The sequence below is a fragment of the Gallus gallus genome, chromosome 13, assembly GCF_016699485.2.
Source record: "Gallus gallus isolate bGalGal1 chromosome 13, bGalGal1.mat.broiler.GRCg7b, whole genome shotgun sequence".
Classification (NCBI taxonomy): Eukaryota; Metazoa; Chordata; class Aves; order Galliformes; family Phasianidae; genus Gallus; species Gallus gallus.
This window is the reverse complement of record NC_052544.1, coordinates 15,886,149-15,906,237: the sequence shown is the minus strand read 5'-3', so window position 1 is coordinate 15,906,237 and position 20,089 is coordinate 15,886,149. Positions and strand designations below refer to the sequence as shown.

The window sequence follows — 20,089 nt, the reverse complement described above, 5'->3', positions numbered from 1 at the left end:
AAAAGGCATGATTAAAGGAGGAATAAACATTCAGCAGTGCACAACCTGCTGCCTGCTCTGCACAGCCTTCCGACAGCAGCACCCCCTGTGCCGTGACTCGGTCTGGACCAGCAGAGCAGGGCTGATGCAAACCCCAGCTATCCACATTCACCACGTGTAGGATTGGCTCTCGGTGAGTTTTGGTCTGTCCCAACCTCTCACCCCAAAACCTCTATTACACATAATAGAGACATGAGGAGCATCAGCAATAGCTGCTTCAACTTACTGGTCCTATTTTTTTTTTAATGCTAAATTCCTTGCTAACAACCACACAGTCCCTGCTTGCCCAACCACTTAACGCCACATGAAATGCCCCAGTGTTGAGCCCACTTTTCATCTACAAGCAATAAGGGGTTAAAGCACGTTCATAAAGATAAGCAAAAGTTTCTACAAACCCCATTTGGTTTGGTCCCCGTTAAGTCTTTGTTTTATCTGAAAGGGGAGGAAATATCTGCTGCTGGAGGATTAACTATTTGACTCAATAACTCATTAAAATTCTTCCAACCTTGGCAAGCTAGGAAATATTGACTTTTCCTGACTCATAATAAACTAGAAGGTCAGAGCATCTCTGAGCAGTGCAAAAAATACAGTCCCTGGAAAGCATATCTGAATATTCTTTATTTACTAATTGTTCCAGGGCTTCTGAACAACATCCTCAAGAATACACACTTTGTGACCTCCAGGTGAGCTCAATGCCAAGGGCACCAGCACTCAGCCCTGCTGCCTTTCAGAGCAGCACAAAGGCTCAGGTCAGCTCTGGCCAAGCATCCTAGAATCACTGAACCACTCAGGTTGGAAAAGACCTCTGAGAGGTCTGTAATTCAGATACAACTACAGCACAGCTCTTCCTGTGCTGATCACTGCAAATCACCCCATATCCAGCACCAGCTGAGGACAACATAATGCACCTCACCAAAGGTGATTCCCCTTCTGCTGGCTACATCCTGCCCCAACGGCCATCACACACACAGCAGCACCAAGTCCTCTCCGAGCCTCAAGTATCATGATTTTTAATATCAACTTGGCAGTGCTGAAAACAGAAGCAATTCCTATTGCAAAGACCAGGTTTTTTTTGTTTTTCTTTTCAAACAGCACAGCAAAGATTTGTTTACCACGAGATTATACAGGAAAGTACTCTGGCTTCTCTATCACCACCTGGTTACTATGGAGAAGCCTCATAAAGCCTGTGTGCTTTCGTGTCTCCTTTTGTTCAGTTTGGTTTATTCCATGTTCCCAGATGGAGAACTCCTGTTTGAACACTCAGAAAGGGAGGTGGGATGGACACCCCACAAGCAGCGTGGAAGGCAAGAGCTGTGTATTCAGTAATCCTGACACCCAAATCCACTGATAGCAACACGTGAGCAAGCAGAGTGTTAACATATGATTTCTTCGCCAGAATCTGATAATGCTGCTCATAGTCCCTTGATTGAATTACTCCCCAAATCTTCCTTGGAGGAACTAAAGGTCCGCACACGCATGCTCAGCCATGCAGACGGGCCCTGCACTGAGGAAGACTAAGAAACACAGGACACAGAACACAGCTGAGTCGGTGGAAAGCCAGAGGATGGAAGGTTTCCAACTGTAAAAGCTCTGCTGTCTTTACCCCGGTAACCAATCAACCCCCTGCAGCACCACACACCGGGACCCAGTCTCAAACAGGCAGGACAGCAGCAAACAGCCATCGTTAGCTCTGCCGTGTTATTAGATGTGACTGCATTCGTCACTCTTACAAGGATTATTAAAAACAGAAACGGGAAAGGTAATCAAGTGAAACCACCAAGTGAGCACGTGTGGTATTTATGAGCCTCACTGCACAATATAACTTATTTAATTTATTAGTTGCAAAGAATGTCATACGCTCAGGTTAAAAATTGGTCATCTTGCCAAACAAGCCACTTTTCAATGCGAATTAGGCTTACCCAACATGGCTAGCGACTGAATTGTGGCGTTACACTCACGTCAGTTTGCTGGAGAGAAGCAGCCCATTTGTGTACATCCACAAATCGCCTTCGCTTCGTCAGATCAGCTTCTGCCTGCCCACGAGAAGTTTGGAATTGCACTCAAAAGCCAACAAAGCCGGGGTACAGGCAGTACAACAACCCAGCCTGGCAATTGTGGAAGGGTGCTAATGGCCGCCTTCACCTCAAGTGAGACTTAAGGACATGAAGATGCTATTGCTCTGCTTAGACACTGGGCGATATGCATCCTTTGGCTGCTCATTAATTTATAATGACTGAGGCCACATCTGCCTACTGCATGTCACTAAACATGTTACAGATCAGACCTGAGCTATCAGGTAATTCAGTGTTCCCAACATCCAAATCCAACCCTACTTATCTCAGCAAAGCTCCCAAAGAGTTCAAGGAAAGGCTGGGATGGTGACAAGCATCGACTTCAATTAAGACCAAGCAGACAAACCTGTCACACACAGAGCAAAGCCAAAAACCAAACAGCTCTATCATATTGCTGCTTATTACAGGTCGCTTATACACTGCAGAAATGGAAATCACTACGTTTATATTTAATTACGAGGAACCAGAGGTGGGTAGAACTACAGCTGGAAGCTCCCACTTCCAACTGCTTCCAGGGCAGATGTTGTAAAACAGTAAAATAAAAATCTTCCATAACACTGTAAAAACAGTCTCCAAATTCTATTTGTTGCTTCCAAGAAGGAATGAAACAAGCTCACAGGTCAGCAGCCACCCCTTCCATACCTTGACACTGAGTTCCAACATTTTCCTCTTCTAAATCAAATAACCTGCTGTGGTCTGAAGCATTGCACCTGCAAGCACTTTTTACTGCTGTCAGGTATACACTGCTGGTACATGCAGATGTCCATACATCAACTGAATACATAGCCACGTGTGCTTGAGCACTACTCTGCTCCCTGTTCACAAACACAGATGCACGGACACGTAAGAGTGACCTGCCACAACTTCACTCTTTGCTGGCAACACAGCATCCAAGGCAGCAGCACGAGACCTCAAAGCTTCCCTTCCCAGCACACCTTTAACACATGCCTTGAAGTAACAAAAGTTCAGATGCGTGACTATTGCACCTGGCTGCTGTAGTTAGCAAATGCCAGTGCTGCACACACTGATACTACTGCAATAAAATAAGAAAGGAAACAAAGCAAGAACTTCATAATGAACTGCTTGATGAGTTCCTCTTTTTTTCACTGTACTCCTGTTATGGAAATGGTGAAGCAGAGAAGGTGCAGTGAAACTCCCAGTACAGGGAATGGCAGCAGCACGGCCATTAGCTCTGTTACTTGCCCTTGGTGCTATAACTTATTTATTTTTACAAAGCAAAACCAGCTACTCGTCCTGGAGGAAAATACAGGAAATGAGATGTCTTCAAGTACATATTTTTGTAAGGATACAAACTATTTGCTTTCCAGGCTCAGGAGATAACTGGGGGAGACATCTTTGAGCAGGAGGGGAGGGATGCATCAGCCTCTGCTGGGGAGCAAATCAGTCACGCACAAGGGAGGATGTTCTACAGGGAATGAAACATGGGATGACATACAAACCTTCCTGCAAACAAAAATTACCAAAACTTCCCATTGTTTCAGGTTTCCTACTGAGAATTCTTGCAGAGTTTAAAAGAATAAATGCCTAAAAGGAAAGGGATATTCCAGGCAGGAGTCCCACAGGCAGTAGTTATGGTGCTGACACCAACAGAGCTGCACCATCTGTGCCTGCCACTGAATACCAGAGACACCACAACTGCTCCACGTTCAGCAATGATGTGCAGTTATTCCACAAATAACAGCATGAAACACCCAAAATCATAGAATGACTTTCTCTGTCAATGGTTAGAGCTGAAAATAGGGATCAATGCCATTTTATGTACCTGTCAGACCTATGAAGCCCATTAGAGGCAATAATATGAAAAGGCATCTGAAAATATCAAGTAACGATGCTAATCCCAGTGTATTTAGACTAATTTTTGCCCACTTTTAAATGCCTTTAACCACGACAAGGCCAAGAGCTTGATTAAACTACATTTCTGGATGGCACTGTGGTTTATGAGGGTACCAACATGAGGAATAGCCAAAAGAAATCAAAAGATCAAACCCATGTTAAAGTATTCACACAGGTTACTGAGGAAGAAACATGGACCGAAACGAGACCATACGTATTTAGGTCCTTGCCATGAGACGACCACGCACAATTTGCCTGATTGTTCTGCTCTTGAAAGTCCTAAGAAGGCAATTCATAAAATTGCTCTTAATTCAATGTTTATCTGCAGTTATCTGTGATAAGCACTTCTTATTGAAGGCAGTTTTATCCCATTGCTGCCGTGCAGCAAGTCAAGATCTGTGCCCAAGCCTGCAATGCTGAGCACACATTACGTAGGTGTCCGTGCAGATGCTGCCTGCGCCCATTGGAAGGATGGGATTCAGTGTGTTGTGAACAACCTGGCAAGTAGAACAGTATGAACACACACATGGATCTGTTTTACCTGATCATGCATTTAATTATCCCACTGCTGCACTGTGTGAATAATGCAGAAACTTTCCAGTGTCAGATCTTGAGGGAACGGATCATATTAATACTTGGGTCTCTTTGACAAATCTCTGTGTCAGAAGAGCACGCTCTTCTGAAGAAAGGCAATGAAATTCCCACAGGTGACTGCTCAAAACCAGCCTTGTTGCCTTTAATCTCTCTCATCAATCTCCTGCCTGCCCCAGCCCTTCGCTCCCCCTCCCAGGACCTGCCTGGCTCTCCTTGCTTTCAGTTCCCTTTCATCCTCTGACCAGCACAGCAAGCCCCAGCACTCTACAGGCGGCAATAAAAGCTATGAGAAATCAATAACAGTGTCATGCATCTTCCTGCTATTCCTTCAATGGAGTTCTTGTGGTAGAGACCATGAAGAGGGTCAAATTCAATAATGAAATAACTACAGGTGACATGCGTGTTCTCCTGGTGATTTCTCCAATTATATCACCAACAGAGCTGCCAGAGGCAAGCTGAACAAACAAGATGCTTCCAGTTGGCCGTGTTATTAAGCTTTAAACCCAGCCCCACACATTGCCTTTGCTTTGTTCTTGGCTTCCCCCCAGACACACTGCTGCAATGGAAGGGGGACATGCGCTTGGCCATCGCTCATCACACCAACATGAAAGTTACAAGACATCTGGCAATATTAGCAGTGGTTCAAGAGCAAAAGATTCTGTGTTTCTCTCTAAGGGGCACTCTAAAGCCTCACATCAATCTATTTGCTATTTTTTTTTTGACTCATTACCTTGCAATAATACCATTTACTGGAAAAGTATTATTTTGTTTACTGTATATTTCCTTTTCTCTTACACATGCACAAGTCAAACATTATTTCACACCGTACAGAATTGCTTCTTTTTCAGTTTCCTGACTATTTGTTTTCTCATTCGGTGCATCAATTTCTCAGGCTCACTGAGTAAAAAAGAACAGCTCATTGCATTTGCCTCAGAAAACAACATTTTTCTAATAATTTATTTTTGGTTGAAAGATGAATAGACAGAGAACTTTTCTAGTTAATACTCACCGTGCACCCTTACCACATTATTCTTGAGTTCTGCTGTCAGTGAACACCACCAGGCTTGCACCTGTCTGTACAACTGCCACTGCTCAAGGCTTCAGGTGACTGATTACAGACTTCATAGCAATGTCAGTGTCAGCACTTCCCTTAATACACCCTTTCCTGAGGAGGCACATTTGAACCTTAGAAATGAAGTCTCATTCTTGAGAAACATTTTTCAGGCACGTCCCAAGAACGGAAGACAAATAGAAAGACCGCTGGCTTTCACGGCTAGGAAAAGATGGAGAGCAGCACTGGGTACGACCTAAAACACAATGATCAGACTCCAGGTCTTCCAGTAACTTCCATATTCCACCCTATTGTAAGTGTTACCTGGAAGTGTGCTGTGGCTTGGAAGAATGGGCTTTGTGCTGCTCCACCAGAAACAAATACTCAAAACATGGATCCATAGCAGAGCCACCTCTCCTACAGCAGCCATATATGAAGTTCTCAAATCAGACACCATCCTATACCAAGGGAAGCTCTTACCCTCAGAAGGAAGCAAGTGAGAGCCTTCAAATCCACTTAGAGGGACACCCCAGCTTTGATAAGGCAATACACACAGAGGCTCCACAGGTTTCCAGAGGGAGCCCATCACCAACTGCACGCACAGCCTGCAGCACTCCTGTCATTTAGCACAGTGCACACAGGAAGGCACACAAGCGGGGGGAAAATGAGGGGCTGGATAAACCTTCTGAGAGAGCCTTTTTCTGAGCATCAACGTTTTTCTGTAAAGCCTGACGTCTGCTGAATATACATCGAGAGAACAGGAAAAGTATTGAAGCTATTTAGTTGTAATGGAGTTTGTGTTAGTGCAGGTGGTTTTTTTACTTCTTGGTGAAGCATAATGTGTTTGACTCACAACTACTTCACCTGATCGAAGAGACAGCCCGAGCAATGGGATGAGCAGCATTCCTATATCACACCTCCATCAGCATCAGCTTCCTGCTGGAAACCGCTGAGATTGCACTGTGGCTTTTCACATGTTTTTCCCCAAGACGTTTCATTTATGTTTTTCTGACTAAATGCCTTCGAGCCTCATACATTACAAGTGCAACAGCTTGCTGGTATACCAGAAGTGGGAGCCAGTCATCAAACAGGGCCATTACAGGGAGAAATACAGCCACACAGCAGCCCAAAGGGCACGCATTACATCTGTGTTGTTGAGACGCATGAGGACATCTTTATGGATCAGTTTTAAGCCACGCCTCAGAAAGAGAAATACCTGTTGGAAGGACCCACTTTGCTGCTCCACATGAGGGAGTTGGTTGTTGGTCTGCACGCATCCCATTTTCATTCCTAATGAACCATGTAACCTCGGTCAATGAGAAAACTGCAATGTACAAGTGGGTACAGGAGGAGAAAGCCACGGGAGGAGCCTGCAGCCACGGGTCAGCTGCACCTCAGCTGCCACACTCTGAGTCCTTCCTCTCCATTGCTCCTTAGGCTTCGCAAGGAAAACAACACAAGGAAAAGGGAAGCCCTGAGGACCACCAGCTGGAGGAGCAGCTGGCCAGTATGGTGCAAGAGAGGTATTTCCCAGCTCAAACTTGCCTCCACCAGCTCTGCCTCACACAGCCAAAATCGTTTTTTCAGCTGCATTAAAACCAAGTGAAAACTTGAGCTCCAAAGGGCACCACCCTCACCTACACATTCTCCAGATGAGCAGTAAGAGCTCTCCTCCTAACCCTGCCTGCTGCCCAAACACTGCACCGAGAGAAATTTGCTGCGGATACACATTTTACTGAGAGTGCAGCTAAATCTGAAATAGGTGTTTTACTGCCCAGCGATGGCAATGGGCTCAGCAACTCACAGCTATGCCAAGCTGGGCTGGCTGTGGGTCAAGGATGCTCTCAGGGGGAATGCTGTACTCAGATGTACACGCTGCCAGGCAGATGAGCCAGTTTTAATTGGGACGACACCAAAACAGCCAAAAAAAAAAAAAGTAAAGAAATTATATCCACCAGAATCCCCAGCTATAGATGCTGCTCTAGCAACAACCAGTCCTGAAGTGCAGGACACAGCAGTGCCTGTAAGCCTTAATTCAGTGCTGGTCAGCTTGAGTGAGCAGCAGGTGCTCCCTAAGCCTTCCTCATAGGCACAGGAAATCACACAAGACGGGGGCTGAAGGTTTCTCTTTCTTTACATAGCCCGACAGAGCACGAACAAACCCACTCCTGAACACCAGATTTCAAGAACTCCCCCCATTCCCAAGATAAGCACCCCATTACACGTTACCTCAACCACTGCTGCCCCATCCCCTCCCCATCCCCGAGCCAGGCACCATTTCTGTCTCAGGAACACATCGCTATTCATCCCTCTTCTCTACAAACTCAAGGTGATAATTTTAAGTTTCTGGGAAATTTTCTCATAGCTCCTTGTCATGTTCCAGCACTCTCTGTATATTCATTTGTCAATCATTTGTCCATAATTTCAGCCTTGTTCTGACAGATATTAAATGTTTTAAAAATATACTGCACCAAGTGGTTAGAAGCATAGGCATCAACATTTTAAGCTCCTAAATTAAACAAGAGACATGCATTTTATCCCCATTTACCCTCCAGCAGTTACTTCTCTCCATACTTCTTAGACAAAGAAGGACAGAAGAATTAAAGCCATTTCTAATGCATCACAAACCTTTTATTCCCCCCACATTTGCTCCTTGCTGAGGAAGCAACGTGAAATGCATTTACCTGATGGAAGAGCTACAGCCTACCAAACAGATAACACAATAAAGTAAAAACCCACTATAAAGTTTGCTTGGAAGTGAAGACTTCAAATTTCATACACTGTTAAAACTGACTCAGAGGGTATCAATGCAGAAATGGAACACCAACACTGAAACACTGACATTAACTACTTTGTTTTTATTCTGAGGAGTAGGAAAATCACCAGCTTTGCTGCTTGTGAGTCACAACAGAAAACAATCCAAAGAGGTGAAAGTAGATAAAAATAACTGTCACAAATTAAGGGTTTCTGCAGCGTTACTTGCTTCAAATACCATGATCTGAATTTTGTTAATTTGCACTGGTAGATGTTACAGCCAGGGAAGGGATGGGCTCAGCCATGTGAGACATGCCCACCTTTGTACACCTCCATCCCTTTGCCATTAGCAAATGGCAGTAATGCAAACACCACCTGCAAGTGAGGCTCACAGCCATGGGTCCCAGCAGGGCACCTGTCCCAGTGGGGCAGAGCACAGCCCTGCAGCCAGTGTCCCTGAGCTGCATCCCTAGGGCACTCCTGGGCCATGCTGTGCCCATGGATGAAGGCAGCAGCCTGCACCCATGGTGCAGGAGTAATATTCATCCATTCATGTTGTGAAAGCACATGGAGAGCTGAATGTGAAAAGGTACGTACATAATAATAGCACCTATTCATTACCTTCCCTTGCAAAGTGTTCTGTATGAGGAATAAAAACAAATACAACTGATAGAAATCAACACAGCATTATTTCTCTTGGAATACAAAGGCCCCCAATGGAAACAAAAGGGTCACATTTAATAGAAGAAGGAAAGCTTGGGATAAAAGGCAGGAATAAGCCACAATCATCAGTCATCAACATCAGAGCGCGTTGGGCTGAAGCAGCATCACAGGGCTTTTTATTCTTTTAAGATAGGTAATGGAATAAAATGTATTTGAGTGCAGGGCTTATCTCTGCCCTTAAGCTGATCCACACCAATACAATACACGCCTGATCCTACAAGTAGAGGAGAGGACTGCAGACACCCGAGGCTACAGTTGCACCTGTCCACAGGTTGGCTGTAGGAAGAAGCCAAGCAGCTTAAAGCTGAACCAGCAGGTGAGGGTGCCCAGCACACAGCACAAAAGGACAGGTGCTGTGTTTCAGACTGAAGACTGGGATTAGGCTTTTTCCATCAGTTTATAACTCAAATTAACTCCCTGGTGCCTTAGAGAAAAGGAAGCAAAATATTCATTTTCAAAGTGAGGAACAAGGGAAGAAACTCCCTGGTCTGCCTTCGCTGTCACTGCCCCTGGCACACGCACATGCAGCTCTCAGGCAGCCTGGGGAACTGGATCTAAGGAAAGGCAGATCTGCCACAATCCCTTGAGAATACTGTCCAGAAAGGAGTAAAGGAATTAGAGGTGCTGTATTGGACTCTACAGTGAGAACAGGTGCACAGAAACAACAGCTTTTACCAATTTACCTGAAATTACAGCCATCCTTTAAGCTACCTTTTAGTTATGTCAGCAGATAAGCAGCCTTGCTATTCTATCCCTCAAAGAAAAAAGAGTTTGAGCAGCTGCAATAAACTTCAAAAATTACTTTTTTAAAGGGATGAGATATTAACTACACTTTGGTACAGCGGTAGCCTGCAGAAGAAATCCATGACCAACAAGAGGATGACTGCAAAGGTCTGGAGATCAGTTCACTAAACAACATCTGCATTAGAGAAGAATCCTGCTCCTTTCCCACCCAGCGTGGCTCATCCATCACTTAAGGCTGCAGCTCTCCTCCTGTACCCACACACTGCTCCACAAGGAGAGATGTTGCTTCAACCCATCAGTAATGGGGGAACGTGTCCAGAAGGCACCATGCAGCAGGCACACTGCAGCCAGGTAAATAGGATTACTGGCAGCAGTGAAAAGTTAAGTCCTCTGCTCAACAACACACCAGGGATGGCAGCTGCTTTCCAGCTTTGGACTGCAAATACCATCTTGCCAAAGCTTTCTGTGCTAATGGTGCCTATTTTCTCTATAGGGAAGAAAAAGGCAGGGAGAGAATTCAATTTTTATGCTTCTGAGTTTCCTACCGATGCGCATGTATTCGACTGCTCTTGGTCCCATTAACACCCAGCATGGGCAGATTTAAACAACTTCAGAGCTGCTACAAGCTGGGATCAACCAAGAGATAGAGCATATGTTAAAAAAACACACACAAAAAACCAAACAAAAGTTGTATTTCATTTAAAGATTTTTCTGCACTAAATAATAAATATAGATTTGACTTAAAAAAAAAAAAAACAAAACACCACATCTACTCCCCAACAGAAATATTCTTGGGCAGCAATGGCACAGAACAGAGAGCTGCCTGCCTCTGTTTGCACTCGCAATCCTCACCAACACCTACAGGAGCAGTGCTTGCAGAGCAGGTTCCCGCAGGGGTCCTGGGGGCAATGCACTGACTCCAGCACGACAGGGACTACACGGCTGTCTCCGGCTTAGTCAGGTGGAAGAACACACACAGTGCTCGTTCTGGAGGAAAAAAAGGGTCTGAATCGGTCAATGAAAGAAATCCCTCCAGGATCCAGCATGAAATGGAGTGAATGAGCAGCTGGAGAAAGGGAGAAAAGCACATTGTTCTCTGAGTGTGATGGCAGGAGTCATCCTGAGCCAAAACTAAGTTTCCCCCAAGTTCACATCTGAAGTTGTCTTTGTCTCAACAGCACTCAAGTGCACAAAGCATGTGAAGAAACTACAAAGAAGCTCTATTTGTGTGTAGATGCCCTTCCATCAGGAGCAGGGCTGTTTCCCAGGAACAGTTTGTTGGAGGAGAAGTCAGACCACTGCTTTCTAGTTTGCACCATGAAAACCCAAGGCACGTCCCAGTCAGGAGCCCAATGCTGCAGTATAGGGGTCCCACCTCTGCGATATACCTTCTCCCACTGTAGCTGGGGTGCACGTTTGTGCTGGTAATTTCCATCTGTTTGATACTGAAATGTTGCTGCAGGATTAGACAGCATCACATAAGAGGTGCAGATGCATTTAACACAACCAGCAGCAAATACATAATTATTATACAGGAAGACAGGAGAGTGAAAGATTGCTCATTCAGTATCTGCACTTTGAGCAAATATTCTGCTTTGACGGAACAAGAAAGGCTGTTGTCCCCCCTTCTCGTGTATCCTTCCCAGCACAACTGCTTCATGTGCTCAAACCAAATAACAAACGCCTGACTGTCTTTGCAGACATAAATTGGGAAACAGCAAAGAAAGCTGCTAACACCGAGCTTTGTACTGCGTGGTCCAAAGGGAGTCCACGGCGGGGACAAGGCAGAATGCATTAAATCTCAATTAGATCACAGTACACAACAAAGCACATAACATTATCATCATATTTGCTCACCCAAGGATTAAGTGGCTTCCTTCAGAGAGGGCTGTGCTTGCAAAGCGTCTTGGGGACCGAGTGGCTCTTTGTGGCGGCGAGCAGCCACGGCGCTGCCTACTTTTAATGACTTGCACTCACCAAATGCATCTCTTAACACAGCACTGTACATGCTCCTATGTGACAGACCGCAGGCTGCAAAGTGATTTAGCTCAGCATTTTGGAAGTGCTTTCTGAGTATTTTTAGCCTATGTAGCACACTGGTGCCTGCCTAGATATGCCAGGAAAAAAATAACCAAAAAATAGCAACGTAGAAAAAAAAACAACAGCAAAAGATAGAGAAAATACCAAAGAAAATAAAGCTTTGGTGGCATACTTACATTACTGTGACAATGTACTGGTTTAGTCATTTTAAAGCACAATGGTTTAGGCAACACGATGGCACTCAGGGACATGGTTTAGCAATGGGACGCAGTAGGTCAGGTTCACAGCCAGACCTGCTGGTCCTGAACGCTCAGCATCCACGAGTCCTCAAAGTGGCACATGCAAACAGTTGTTTCCCAGCATTACAAACACGACGGCTGGCACACACAGCCAGGCAGCAGCACCCAGCCTGGGCTCCCAGGCTCCATCCCAATGCATATCCTGACTCAAGCTCCAGCAGCAGGATTCACCCAGCCACATGGAAGTGCTTTCACCCCATCCCCACCCCCTTGGAGCCAAAGGCTTGCTTTCCCTCACCTTCACAGCCCTGGGTTGGGCTCTTAACCTCAGCAATTCTTGCCCCAGCACCCAACCTTCCCAATTCCCTCCCCCCAGTCATTTCCACAGTTCTAACCTCATCTGCCTCCACTCTAAGCACAAGGTTTACCTAAAAATCGTCCAACACTGGACAGTTCAAATGCCACCCAGCTCAGCTCAGCCCTGAGCATTCACAGTACCATTGCAGTCCCCCCCCCAGGTTACTTTAAGGGGAAGTGAGCTCAGTATTGAGGGGAATTTTGGAAACAACACTGCTACACAACCAAACCCATCACCTACCAACACGGGTACGTGCTCAGCCAACAAAAGCGTGGCTTGCCAAACACCACCACCACACGTACTTCCAAGAAAGCCCATCTAATATTACCTCCAACAACCTAAACTATTATTTTGCCTTACAGTGAAGATCAGAACTTCAACAATGGAGGGATCTCCTGAAAAAGGATATCGCGCTGCCTTTCAGAAACACATCTGGAACAAGTAGCTCACATCTACAAGCCCTGAGGCTTTCTGCCAAGACGTAGAAACAAAGCACTCCCCTGCCCTCAAGGAAATAAACACCCTGCCCAAAAATAGCTCGAGTTCCTGATTTCAAAGCTCCCTTAATGGTTGGGATTCAAGCTATATGGTCACAGCACAAATTATATTACGCATCCCCTGACTGCACACACTGAGATTATGACTGCTCAGTGCACTCAGCATACAGATGCTCACAAGGGAACACTAAAAGCAAATTCTGGCCCTGTCTATCATCCATAATTCAAGAGAAATCAGGGTTAAAAAAAGTGCATGAGCAATTGACATAATTTATATGCTGCGAGTGGGAGAGTTGGCAGTCTCTCGCATCATAAAGTTTAAATAACAGTAGTTTAACACCAGATGTACCCGCAGCTGTCCTGAGTGGCGTGCCATTAGCTCCATTACGGCACAGCACCACCCCTCCCCTTGCTCAGTACCCAGCCCTGCCCCACCAAGCACTGGTGAAGGCAGGATTTCCCCAGGAATCTCAGGAACAACCAGCCAAGTGTGCACTGCAGCACAAAAAAAGCACAAAAAACCCACCTTGAAAAGTTTTGTGATGCCATCGATTGTGAAAGGTGCTACCTTTAGAATTAAAGGAGGAGAGACAGGAAGAAGCATCAGCATCTTCAATGCAGCCAGTCCTCCAGCAATAGCATCAAGTTGTGGAGATGCTGCTCCAAGCTTTGATCGATACGGTGACATTTACCTTTAGAAGATACACTTTCTTCCTGTTGTAAACTAACCAAAAATATTCTTCTTCCCGCTGCCTTTACACGAGGGAATATCAAATTAATTCTGTGTGTGTGCACTGAGGGGTATTAATTGATTGTTCAATCTAAACCAGCTTTTAGTCAATACACCCTACTGAAGCTTCACTGAAACAAGAGAAACCCGGAACAGCGGCCGCATCCTCAGGTTCATCCACAGTGTGCATTTCCAGGAGAAAATCCAAACTTCCCAGAAATGAAGTACTGCACAACAGCATTACATTGCTGGGCAGTGTTGGGATGAGGCGCAGGGAACAGGCCACCAAAACTCACACCCATACATTCGCTTCTTCAACTGATTTGTTCTCCTTCTCCTCACTCCCATTGCAATTTGCTATAGAACGACTAAAGGGGCAGAATATAACCGATACCATCCACAAATAAAGTTGAATTTGATGAGTGCCAAACCCAGAAAGCTCCAACCAAAAGCCTACAGTCCAGCCATGCCTCCTGCTCTACACCCAAAGTCTTCTTGCAGGAGGCCGTGTGTTTGCAGAAACCATAAGGCAAACATGAAGACAGAGCTTCCTAAAGAGAGAGCACTGATGAACACTGCCATCCTCCTGCTGGTTTTGCAGTACCCTGCACATACCAGGATGCCATCACCGCATCACCAGTCTGAGCACCACCTCCCTACAGTGAGTGCTGAAATACCAGATTGACAGACTTTTTGCTTCCTTCGTCTGTGCTCAGCTGGGAAGTACAGCTAAGCTGCATTTAAAACAAGAAGTCACCGTCAGCACAGAGCATGAACACTTGGTCAAGAAATTCCTTTTCTACCTCCCAAGAGCAGATTCAGCATCTCCACAGCGTAAAGATGAGGAGACACTTCCCAACCTCTCCATGAAACACAAAACTTGGTGAGCACATAGCAACAAGAAACGTGGGGGGGAGGGAATTTGGGTCATTTTTAGGGTGTGGTTTTTTTTTCCCCCACCATGTGATTTTGATAACTTCCAAGCAGCAAAGCAGGACCAGAACTGGTATGATAGCAAGTGGTGCTAACACAGACCTAAGTCTTCCCCTCTTTCTTTACAGCCTCTGTCTCTCTCTCTCTTTTCCCCCCTACTGCTCCTGATGCGAGCAGCACCTCTGCTCCTCAGTGTCACTGCTTCCAGGGTCCTGGGTCCCCCTCCCAGCTGTGCCAAGCCATGTCCCACACTACCTGAAGGAAAAGGCCCCCAGCCATCTTGTGGGCTTTTTTCCACTCTTTTCCTTCCTCTAAGTCACGATCCAATATTCTTATCAGAGCATGCAGTGCACATTGTCTAGACAAACTGCTCCTGCAGCAGCACCCAGGACCACGGTTGCACATGGGATATAAAAGGCACACGTCTGAAATATGGCAGCGAGCATCCCTTTTAACACTGCCACGTGAACTGCCAGCATAAAGCACTTCACATGGGATTTACAGCACCCATCTCCCTACCCAGGAGGCGGGGAGAGAAATCTGCAAAGAAGGCAGAACATAATTTAAGTTTATGATTTATATTCTTTCTTCCAGTAGTCAGAGATGAATTTAAATTAGGCATTTCCAGCACTTCCTTCAACATCCACATCTCCACATATATCCACGGAACTCAATGAAACCTCAGGATTATGTTATTCCTCGACTCACAAAACACAATATATGGCATCCCTGCTGCCACTTCATACTGACTTAGTGTTACAATTACTGGCACATCTGGAACTAACAAACATTTTGAGCAAATTAATAAGATGAGCGGCTCGCTAAAATCTCTCCCTCTGGGCTAAATACCCTGCAGCTTTCTGAATGATGAAAACAGGGAGGAAAAAAAAAAACCCCAAGCCCCTCACTCCCATGTAACAACCAAACGCAGGATTTCTGCAGCCACCCTTCTGCACCAAAGGGCACATCTTCACAAACTCTTCAAAACCTTCTTTAACTTGTTCTCCGCTGAAGGCTCGCCCGGCTCCCCCCCAGAAACTACAACCCCCAAAGAAGGAAACAGGAGAAAGGAATCCCTGGGCCATGCTGGATCGTATGAACCATTGGCCATGGCTGTAATGCTGCTCTGGGGTGCTCACCTGGGACACTCACCTCTACGTGGTGAATTGCTTCCTGCTGCTTCTTCCCAATCCTCTTCCATGCTGACTCTGACTCTATAACTAACCAGAGCAACAACAAGGTAGCAAATGGAGGGAGCCTGGATTTATCTGCAGGACAAAATGGGCTCCCTGCCCCAAATGAGCACCACCAGCTGTGATGCATTAACAAGGCAACCTTGCTCTGCCTGCCACCCACACCTGAGTCTCATCATGTTCAATGAAGAGACTGACCTCCCCAGGTGTAGACGGGTGCCACGTTACATTAGAGTAACGAATTTCCCACTTCAAATGAAGTTCTTTTTTTACAAAAAGATTCTACCCATCATGTGGTGCCTGTATAACCTCCCAGTGAAAGCCTGCCCTTCCCAGTCCCTGCAGGGACTTCTGCATTCATAACGCACTCTCCAGCTGCTGAGCACAGAGCTTCAGTGCTGCCCCACATGTGCCCAACAAGGCACAGCACAGCCCCTGCCCTGGGACATGGGGACGCAGCAGCAGAAAGCAGCAAAGCTCACAAGGGCAAGTTCTGCAGCGTGATGAAACGCAGGAGAACCATCCAGATCCAGCCAGAGGGAACGTCACACCCAGTAACTGCAGTTCTAATTACTCAGGATCATGTTTAATACTTCTGCTCATCTATAGCAGCGTTTTGCCCCATGTACAATGTTACTGAATTTAAGGAGCACAGTCAAAGTGCTGCTTTGCACGAGCAGGGATGGGAGGTGCACATTTAGCAGCAATGCAATAAATTAGACTTTTTTTTTTTTTTTTTTTTTTTTTAAACCAGAAGCACAATCAGGGTTCCATCCTGAATCCCCTGCATGTGGTGGGAGCTTTGCTATTAATGTCTGGGAGAACAAGAACTCCTACCTGTATTTATTCCCTCTGGTCTACCAAGCAGTATTTAAATCCATTTCTTCAATAGCAAGGAACTTAACCAACCTGGAAAATAACAAATCAATGCTACCTGCATTGTTTTTCATGTCTAACTACACCATTAATGCCGTGTCAGACACCATCAGCATCAAAGGAGGCATCAGCCTTTGCCAGAACTGCAGCATTTTCTGAATGAAAAAGATATGAGAAAACTTCCTGAATTCCCAGGACACTTTTCCTGCTGAACTCGCCCACTGCCAGCAGTGTGATGCCCTCCATGGCCCTGCCTACTCAGCCTGTTCATACAGTGCTGTGCTGGGAGTTCCTGCCCCAGAAACAAGAACTGTGCCAACCTGCCCACCGAGAATAGAGACTTCTTTACAGAGCAGCTGGTGAAAGGAGAATTGGTTTCCCCATCAGCTGAGATGATCCTGAAGGTCCAGCTGGGAGGCTGCTTCCCCTGCTGGAATAGGGGAGTTTGTAAGCAGTCATATCAGGCCAGAACTCAGCACTGTGCTGTCAGATAAAATTCTCATTCTTATAAGCGCAGCACCCCGACAGCTGCAATATGTCTGCAGCTCCTTAACCAGGTGTGCTTAACAGGTGAGACTGGTTTGCAACAGGACTGAGAAGCAAACTCCAAAAACATACAGGTTTTCAGGCAGATCTTCATTTTTCTTATGCACTTAATTGCATTTTAAGCTGTTCTGAATACCAGGTGCCATACAGTTGTACGCTGCTTGCTGAAGGGCTTCCCAGGAACCCTATGAGCCAAAGCCGGGGCAGTCACAGCCAAGAATTCAGACAGCAACCACAGAGCTGGGTGAGCAGAAAAGTTTAAGTCAAACTGAATACAGAACAGGAGAAAACATATATACTATATATAAAGAGAGTTAAGTATGGCAAGACTCCAAACATTAGCAAACATTATCCCACTGAAATTCAGAGAAGTCTTTCCATGTTTTCACATGCAGATGTAACTATCCCTATCATTTGAGAGGGGTAATCTTGTCAGGCTAACCCTGTCATCCCTCCCTGTAAATACTGCTTGAAAGCAAAAATCAGTGTTTGGTGACACAATGTGGACAAGCACTCCCAGCACGCTGCTGGTCCAGGAGCTCACCCTGCCACGCTGCGCCATTCCAGACTGTGGAGCGTTATCCCCATCACCACGTTGGTGAAACAATACCTGCTGTAACACCCCTTATACTGCCCTTCAGCCCTTCCTCAAATCTGCTGTCCCTGTTAGTCACACGGATGCTTTCCACGACACCACGCTGCTGTCCCCACTGGAGGATGCTATTCAACACAGGGACTGGTACTTATGAGATACCAGAGATGAGATGCACAACACTATTTCATATCGTCTCCCTGCAAAATTTGGAAGGACTGCAGTAGAATGGGAGGGAAAAAAAAACCTTATCCCTTTTTTCAAGAGGGAACTTAAATATATTTTGCCATGCAAAGTTGGCTCAGCTAAGAACACCGAGCAAACACTGCACACTGTTCATAGAGAGTACTTAACATCGTGTAAGACAATAAAAAGGCAGTAGAGATTTGCAGACCATTGCAGACCAAGGCTACTTAGATTACAATACAAAGCCACGTAATGTATTCTCCCCGTTAGCTCTCCTCCAGCACTAACCGGGGCGTACCGCAATCGACTTTGGAGAGAGAAAGGGCCATGTCTTTAAATACAAAAGAAATGCATTTGCTCAAGGACAGGAGAGCTCACGGCTCTTCCTTGCACATTGTGGGTCTTAAAGCAGCCTCTATTTAACAAGCCTCAAGGACCAACCAAGAATGCAATAAATTCTTTAAAGAGACCTAAAGGGCCTCCAAGAACCCAGGAATAAACAAGTTCACACAGCTTTATTTGCTGTCCTCCCACCTGAGCAGTCCCCACTCACTGTGCCACCTTGTCCAGGTGGGACGGTGCCAAGCTGACCACCAGGGCTCTGCTCTCACCGACACGCCCCACAGAGCCCCAGAGGATGCAGCCAAAGCACCCAGCCATGTGCCTTCCCACGTGGAAATGCACACTGTTTGACTTGGACTGCAGCCGTGCTGGCAGCAACATCTGCATCAACACAGCCTCACTCGCTGCCAGTGCCCTGCTATGCCAGGCAGCCAGGAAAACAGCTCAGACCCGGTATGTTTTAATCAATTCCTTCTCCAAAGCTCTGCAGCACAGGCGCATGACGGTCAGTTTACAGAACATCAAAGCTCTGCCTCTGTGCTGGATTACTGCGGACTGAGAGCAGCCATTTTAGCAATTAACTTATTTTTGGTAGCATTGTTTACTTCTGCAAATTCGAGCGATGCCGTTTCTCCCATCAGATACGTTCTTTTTAGCCAGGAAAAAAATAGCTTGAGTGCATTAAAGCATTTTTCATCTCTGTTCTTCACATGCAGTACTGAACTTTGAAATATTCAAAGTTTAACCAATTGATTTTGCTTCCGGCAAGTCTCAGTTGCAGGCAGCTCTGCAGAGAGTGCAGCCTCTCACTCTGAAATAACTACTTCTTACCTAACCCAATCTATTCACAGAAAAATGAACAAACACCCATTAATATAGATCTAAAGTCAAGAAGATGAGCAGTCAGCACAGAGAAGGGGAATGAGAGTGCAGAGTGAGAAACTTCTGTGATGGAGAGTCCCAACAGCCGCTGCCTTTGCTGAGCCATATGGAAGGCATAGGGAGGACGGAGGGCAGCAGGGCTGAGGACGCAGGGTGAGGATGCCCATCCTCTTTCTCTTACCTGTGGCATTTCTTGTTTGTTCAAGGATTTCATATTGGGTTTATCTTTGGAAAATCATGAAGGAATTTATCACTGTACTCCTTCAAAATGCCATGTAAATATTAGCTGCCCTTACAAGCTTAATCGCTGTGCAGTAGGCAATGTGAATGTTATTCTTTATGCAGGGAGTTTCCAAAAGCAGCCCAAGTGAGCACATCCCTGTAAACCCTTCACTTTTTCCTCTTACTGCCCCAAAACTGCTGTATGGGATGGTGCTGTATAAACGTGGAGGAGGAAGAAGCTGGCACAGCAAGGAGCAGTGATGCTTTGAGACAAAGGCCTTATTCCCGTGGCTTTGTGCACAAAGTCCTTATCAAAACGCAGTGCTTAATAACAGCAAAGGGCACAGCACCAAGGTTAGAAACTGGGACCAGAAGCACTGCATGTGGATTGCTTCTCTCCATCCCAAACTACTGCAACTTTGCACACTTCTTCCATGCTGAAGCAAGAAAAACAATACTGACCCTACATAAACTGAAACGCTGCGCTCACCAGCTGAGAGATCCCGATCCCCATGGCCCATTTTCTATTAATTCTGTAAGACTTGGCTGACTCTGAAAACAGGTTTTCCTGCTTTGCAATTCACTCTGCCCAGCGAGGGCAGCTGGTAGGTGTCACAGGCTG

General features: G+C 45.9%; 1 protein-coding gene across 9 annotated transcripts in view; it reads right to left on the bottom strand.

Moving 5' to 3' along the window:
• The window catches only part of FSTL4 (follistatin like 4), a 186,562-nt gene that overhangs the window by 126,078 nt on the left and 40,395 nt on the right, over positions 1 to 20,089 (bottom strand). The window lies entirely within an intron of this gene.